The sequence below is a fragment of the Diceros bicornis genome (assembly GCF_020826845.1).
Source record: "Diceros bicornis minor isolate mBicDic1 chromosome 13 unlocalized genomic scaffold, mDicBic1.mat.cur SUPER_13_unloc_1, whole genome shotgun sequence".
Taxonomy (NCBI): Eukaryota; Metazoa; Chordata; class Mammalia; order Perissodactyla; family Rhinocerotidae; genus Diceros; species Diceros bicornis.
The window spans coordinates 22493934-22500574 of record NW_026690866.1 but is presented as its reverse complement, the minus strand read 5'-3'; the positions used below and the strand labels follow the sequence as shown (position 1 = coordinate 22500574).

The 6641-nt window shown below is 43.2% G+C and overlaps 1 long non-coding RNA gene across 1 annotated transcript; it reads right to left on the bottom strand.

Moving 5' to 3' along the window:
* LOC131401767 (uncharacterized) lies at positions 1–2971 on the bottom strand. Its single transcript, XR_009217948.1, has 3 exons — positions 2937–2971; positions 2110–2201; positions 1–48 (listed from the first exon to the last, which is right to left on the bottom strand). It is a non-coding gene; the product is annotated as an uncharacterized LOC131401767 (long non-coding RNA).
* Positions 2972–6641: the final 3670 nt, after the last annotated feature.

Here is a 6641-nt window from a genome sequence, read left to right as displayed (position 1 = left end):
TTTCATCGCTCAGCTCCCAGTAGAGTCGCTCTCTGTCCAGCCCGGGACCTGCGGGGCTCAGAGTGGAAGATGCAGACGGTGTCCACCCCGCTGGCTGCCCCACCCTTATCAAGCCTGGTGGAGGGAGAACATGGGGCTGTGCAATACTGAGCAGGTGTCCTTCTGGGTGTGGAAAGTGGGAGAGAGGAAGGCAGGAGTCTGAGGGAGAGGCTGAATGGGCTGCTCTGATGTGTGGAGCGGCTCTCCTCGGTGTCTCCCGTCTGAGACAACCCCCTCACAATAAGGCCTGACTTCCTTTAGGATGTGGAAGGGGGCCTGTGAGTGGCCAAGTGGGGTGAACACACAGACCTGGGTGAGGGGGCGCCTGCAGGTCTACACGGACAGCAACGAGGAGAAAAGTCAGTGCCCTGTGACATCTGACACAAGCAGGCAAGAAAGTACCGTTACATTCTCTTGGTTCTACACTCCAAGGTCTTTTCTTTCTATTTCTTTCTTACTCCACAGACATCACTCAGACCTATGGAACAATCATCTCACTCGTAATCTTCTTCCCAACACCTCCTGCCTCTTAAGTATTCAATCTTAACCCTCAGGTCCATTTTAACCAAAGTGCTTAGACCAAACGCCAATCACATCAGCCATCTGTTCACATCTCTGCAGAGTGTTCCCATTGGTCTTAGAACAGAGTCCCAAGTCACGCCTGACCTGGTCCAGCATGTTCCCCTCGCTGGTCTGGTTCCCACCTCTACCCCTGTGTTGACTCCACTCATCCATCCCTCTTCTCAGTTCATGGACACTCCAGGCTCTCTGCTTCAGGGGTGTCCTCATGTGCGTCCCTCTGCCTGAAACACTTTCTTGAACACACTCCCACACCCTCACTCCAGTCTACCCTTCAGACCAGCTAAATCCAGTCCCAACTCTAGCTCTCAAGGTAAAAATCAGTCCTTCTCAAGAGGGCTTCCCTGCCCCCTCAGGTTGAGTCCCCTTGTGCCAAACTCCCACATCACTCTCATCATTTACTGTCTAAAATCCAAATTCCCAAATACAATATAAATTCCATGGAGGTGGGACAAGGTCTCTCTGGTTCTCCATGACCCCATGCATGTGGCCCAGGGCCTGGCTTATGAGATGAGGAAACATCCTGGTTTGTCTAGGACTGCCCTGGTTTGAACACTAAATATCCTGTATCCTGGAAAACCCATCCGTTCTGAATAAACGAGGATGGTGGGTCACCATAAATTATACACTCAAAGACTATCTATTGCATGACAAGCACACATTCCCCTCAAGAACATCACAGGAAAGCTAGAATGACAAAGGCACACACACACAAACACAATTAGTAGAGGCCAACAACTAAATACAAAATCATTTAACAAGATTCTCTGCAACATGAATCACCAGACTGTTATTCCAGAAAAGATTCAAGAAACAAAGTTAATTCCCTTTAGAAGTCAAGGTGGAGAGGACAGTCTTTTTGGAGACTAGTGCCCTTCCCTTCAATCTACAGTGTTGCTTAGTATTCCTCCAAATGATTTGAAATGTCATAAAGAAAAAAATGCTCAAAATAAATCTAACTACTGGCAAATTCAATTTTAAATTTGTTATTAATACAAAGTTCCAATCATCTTTTTCCCTGAATGCTCCTTTATTTCAAATTTTTGTGGAGGATTTATAGGACTTTAGAAGTCAAATTGAATGGGTCTAAGGAATGTTGCTGAGTATCCCTGCTAATATTTCATGGGATGTCTTCTAATACTACATACACACGCAAAACATTTCTGTATTTAAATTATATATAAATTCTTACTTTTGAATATTATGCAAGTAAATCTATATTTTCTACTATAATACACATTTGCAGTTATTTACGTTTGTTTCATGTGTTCTTATTTGCATATAACTGTACTTACTGAAATAATTACCACACAGAACCACACACAGCTTACCATCTTTCCATCCATCAAACATCAATAATTTTTCTCAAGATACCCTCACTCTCAGTGACTCCATGTGGTGACAACCCGAGCACAGGAAAGCCCACTGGCAGGTCTTCTGCACAGCGGAGGCTGCCGGAACCTGTTGGTACCAGGTCCACAGGGTACTCACCTGGTCACACAGAAATCCATGGATCAGCGAGGACAGGTGGACCCTGAGCCTGGTTTCACCTCAAACTTGAGCTCCACGGATGCTTTTCGTGTCTAAGGGGGAAAAATGTGCATACAAACTTTTGAGGCCTTTTATAGGGTGTTGGATGGAAAGGCCACCCCATTCACTTTTCTTTTTTTGCATTTATTGATTTAATTGTAACTCTTGGCTGTGACTGGATTTTCCCGATTCCTATCCAGCCACCTGCGGCCCAAGATGGGAGAAAGCAGCTTCGTGCTGTGTGCACTTGAGTCGCTCAACTCACTTGGCTGGACAGAGACATTTTGGTGACTCTGGACCCTTTAAACAAGCTTGTCATTTAGGGACCCTGTAAGTGACTCGCTGACTTGTCAACATTTTCCACACTTCACTCAGGGCTCAGGAGATTTTCAGGCCCTGGAGCAGATTTCCCAACCTTGGCATAACTGACATTTGGGGATGGATAATTCTCTGTGGGGCCATCCTGGGCCCTGGAGGACGCTGAGCAGCATTCCTTCCTCCCCCTCTAGACGCCAGGAGCGCCCCCATTAGTAACAACCAAAACACCGCCTCCAGAAGCAGCTAAAGCCCCCTGGGGACAAAATCACAAGGAGGACGGTGACGGGGACTCTGAGGAGGGGACGGCGGCACCCGGAGCCAGGAGGAACAGCAGCCTCTGGCGCCCTGAGCAAACAGCCCAGGGGGAAACGGGGCTATGGGGGGACGGAGGTATGCTGGGCCCTGACTGGGCTGTCCATGGCCCAGGCCCCTCCCTGGACCCCTACCAGCCGTGATCGCCCGCCGCTCACCGCACCTCGCCCCTGAGGGCGAACGTCCACGGGAAACTGGTTAGAGCCCAGAAGATGGGACACACCACGCAAACAAGCCCCATGCATCCAAGGCGCCGCCAGCGCTTCCGCTTCTGGTCTCGGGCGGGCATTCGCGGAGGATGGAAGTTTGGGGGCTGTGAGTTGAGGCGGCAGGCGGGTCGGGCCGGGCACCCCAGCCTCGGGGGAGGTGTCTAGTTTCTAGAGTGAGTGTGAAGCTGGAAAGAGGGCTGGGTGAGCACCAGGGACAGGGACAAAATCTAGGGGCGGGGCTGTGTGTGGGAACCAGTTCTAAGGGTGGGCTCTGGGCCGGGACAAGGGTGTGAGTGACACCAGGCCCGGGGGGGCGGTTCTGTGGGCGGGAACAAGGGTACGGGCGGGGCAATGAACCAGGACCAGGCTGTGGGCGGAGCCAGGCCCGAACGTTGTGGGCGGAGACCAGTTCCAGGGGCGAGAAGAGGCGGGGGTTGGGCTGGAATAAGTCAGGCAGACTTCACAGGGGGAGGAAATCAGCTCCAGGGGCGGGGCTGGAGGCGGGGCTTTCCGTGGACTCCTAAACTGTACAGGTAGCTGGATGTTGAACAGATGTTCTTCAATCCTTTCCCCACGTTTAACAGCCTAATAGAATGATGTGCCCATATTTAGAATTCTAAATTTTTGTGCGTGTTTGTTGTTCTTAATTTCGTTTGAAAATTGGATCATATATTCACATTTCTCTACAGCTTGCAGTCCCAAGCCAGAAGATAAGGATATAACGCTATTTCACTTTTAAAAATCTGGGGGGAGGAAGGCCTATACGTCGAAGATGCACATTTAGGAAAACTCTACCACTGTCTCCCAGTCCTTTTTCACAGAGATAAACATACTTTTATCCTCTATCCTTCCAGACGTACTGTGTATATGTGGGCCTGTGTATATGTTCAAGACCAAGAGGAATGTCCCCAAGCAAAACCTGAAGCGCATGAATTGTCTCATGCGTCAGAAGTTACTGAGAAGAGATTTAAGTTTCTGGTGGAAGGAGATGAACCAGTGATGAATCCATAGGAAGACAGCAAAGAAACAAGAGAATTTTACCATTTACACGGTCAAAGGAAAAAGTGAGAAAGAAAATCTATTCATAATATCTGAAGTAGCACATCTTTGGATAAGATCCGTATACTATAAAATGGTAAACACTTATGTCATAAAACAGTAGACATTGAATTTTGATTTATCCTAATTCATTAAATAGTTATATTGGGCAAGGGGAATTATGTTTTTAACATATGTAAGAACACTTTATGCTGGATTTTTCAAATAAGGAAGAAAATATAAATAGTCAAAAGCTGAAAAATGAAAAAGCTGTATGAGTAGCTAATTTAGAAATATAGATTTTCAACCAGAAAATTAAAGAAGTTGTTTTTGGAACCAGAGTCAAGAGTGGGGAAGGTAGCTTTTCATTATAAGGCTTAAAGTATTATTTGAGAGATGTGCATATAGACACACATACACGCACACACAGGGGAGCCTGAATTTGTATTCCAAAGGGATCATTTAACTCTACAAAGAATTTGTAAAAAGGATTCACTTTATAACCATAGAACGTATTTTGAAAACTACAGACTTCAAGCATAAAAAAAGCTGTCATCATCCCGGTTTAAAAATGAATGGGACATCACTTTCCCCCCGACATGGTGATAAGCCTTTTACATACATTACTCTTGAGTATTTTCACAGCAACCCATAAGGAAGATGGTATTATCTATCTCCATTTTGCAGATGAGGAAATTGGTGACAGCATATTGCTAAAATTTTCATATAAGTTCTCAATAGATCTTGTTTTATGTTAAAATTGTTTATTGAATTTTCTTTTCATTAATAAAATGATATTTGCCATTCTTACAAATAAGCAAAGGATGTGTAAAAACAATTTAGCAAAATGACAGTTTTCTTTGATACAATTAAATACAGCAATCATTTTATTATTTTTCTGCTCTCTGCCTCACATCTACGAAGACACTTCCTATCCTAAAGGCTTACTAGAAAACTCTACTAAAAATCAAGAATCAGGGAATACCCATATTACGCAAAGTTCCTGAATACATGAAAAAAGGCATTATAGCAAATTTTTGTACAAAAATCTTAGATCATCCATGAACTGATAACAACACAAATCATGATTAGGCAAGGTATTTCTGTAGAATGACAAATATTTAAACTTTAGACATTTGGAAAGGTAGTTCATTACAGTAACTAATGTGTATAAGAAAAATTTTTTCAAACTCACTAAGTGCCAGGAAATCGTTTGACAAAATGCACTGCAATATTATTCACAATAGCAAAGAGATGGAAACTACCTAATTGTGAATCCGTGGGTGAAAGGATGAAGAAAATCTGAGGCATCTGTACAATGGAATATTATTCAGCCTTAAAAAGGGAGGAAATCCTGTATTTAGAATTGCTTGACCGGATCATTTCAGTAGCCATGTGTTTTCTTGCTTTGTACCCTATGGTCCATTCGCCAACCAGGAACCAGGGTGATCCTTTTACAATGTAAGCACCATGACCTCTAATGGATCCCTAAAAGACATTTTGGAGGTAGACTGCCTGGGTACCAGCTGTGTGAACTTGGACAATTATATAACCTCTAATATTCCTCATCCATACAATAGGGGTGAATAGTATTGTCTCCATAGCATCGTTGTGAGGATTAAATGAGGGAGTACATGTCAGATGCTTAGAGTGCCTGGCACATGGTAAGGCAACATGAAAAATTTAGCTGTAATTATAACCAAATTAAATATTGTGATGGCCTATTAATTAAGTTGAACCATATGAAATTTCTAATATTTAACCATTTTGACCCATTTTATTGAATAAATGATAAAACTCAGTCTAGGTGGGTTGCGTAGAGTCAAAAAGGATTGGATAAATGAAAATATTATTAGAAAAAATAAGCTGAAATAAATTGCTTTGCAATTTACAAAGCAGTTTCTCATACTTTCTTTCATTTAATCTCCATAGAATACTTTTCAGTGTATTATTACCACTGTCTTTGAAGGAGTAACTGACTTGCCCCAAATCACACCACATTAAATAACACAATTAGAGTGGAAAGATCATTTCGAGTATAAATCTCATATTTTGTTTCACCTTCATAATATCATCCGTCCTCTCAAGAAAGTGATGAAATAATGCTGATTCATAGGAACTTAGTCTTAAAGAGACATACTCTCAGATGATCAACACTATGTCTTTGAAACAGGGGTGTTGCGAGAAGAAACTTGGGACCCATGCTTTCTGTGTTTTCAAGTCCATGCTTAGAGTTCTGGGAAACAGTCAAAGAAGGGAAAGGATGAAAAACAGTCCAGAATGAAAAAAGGTTGTCCTATATGTAACTTTATTGATCACCTCAAGGTTCTCTTTTTGTTTATGGTCTGTGTCACCCTACTAGAATACAAATGCTCTTAACGTAGATCACTGCTATCTTGAAGCAAGGGGTAGGCGCTGAGTAAATATTTATTAAAGGAATGAAAGTGGCCTTGAATACATCTGCTCTTTACTCACCAGAGAACAGCCCCATAGCAGGCAAATGGCATCATTAACAAAATTTTAAAAATCATATTCTTATTAGCTCGTAATCATGGATTCAAGGCTACCATTTGTTTCCTACATGTAAGTACAGATGAATTCTGGTGTATTAAGGAA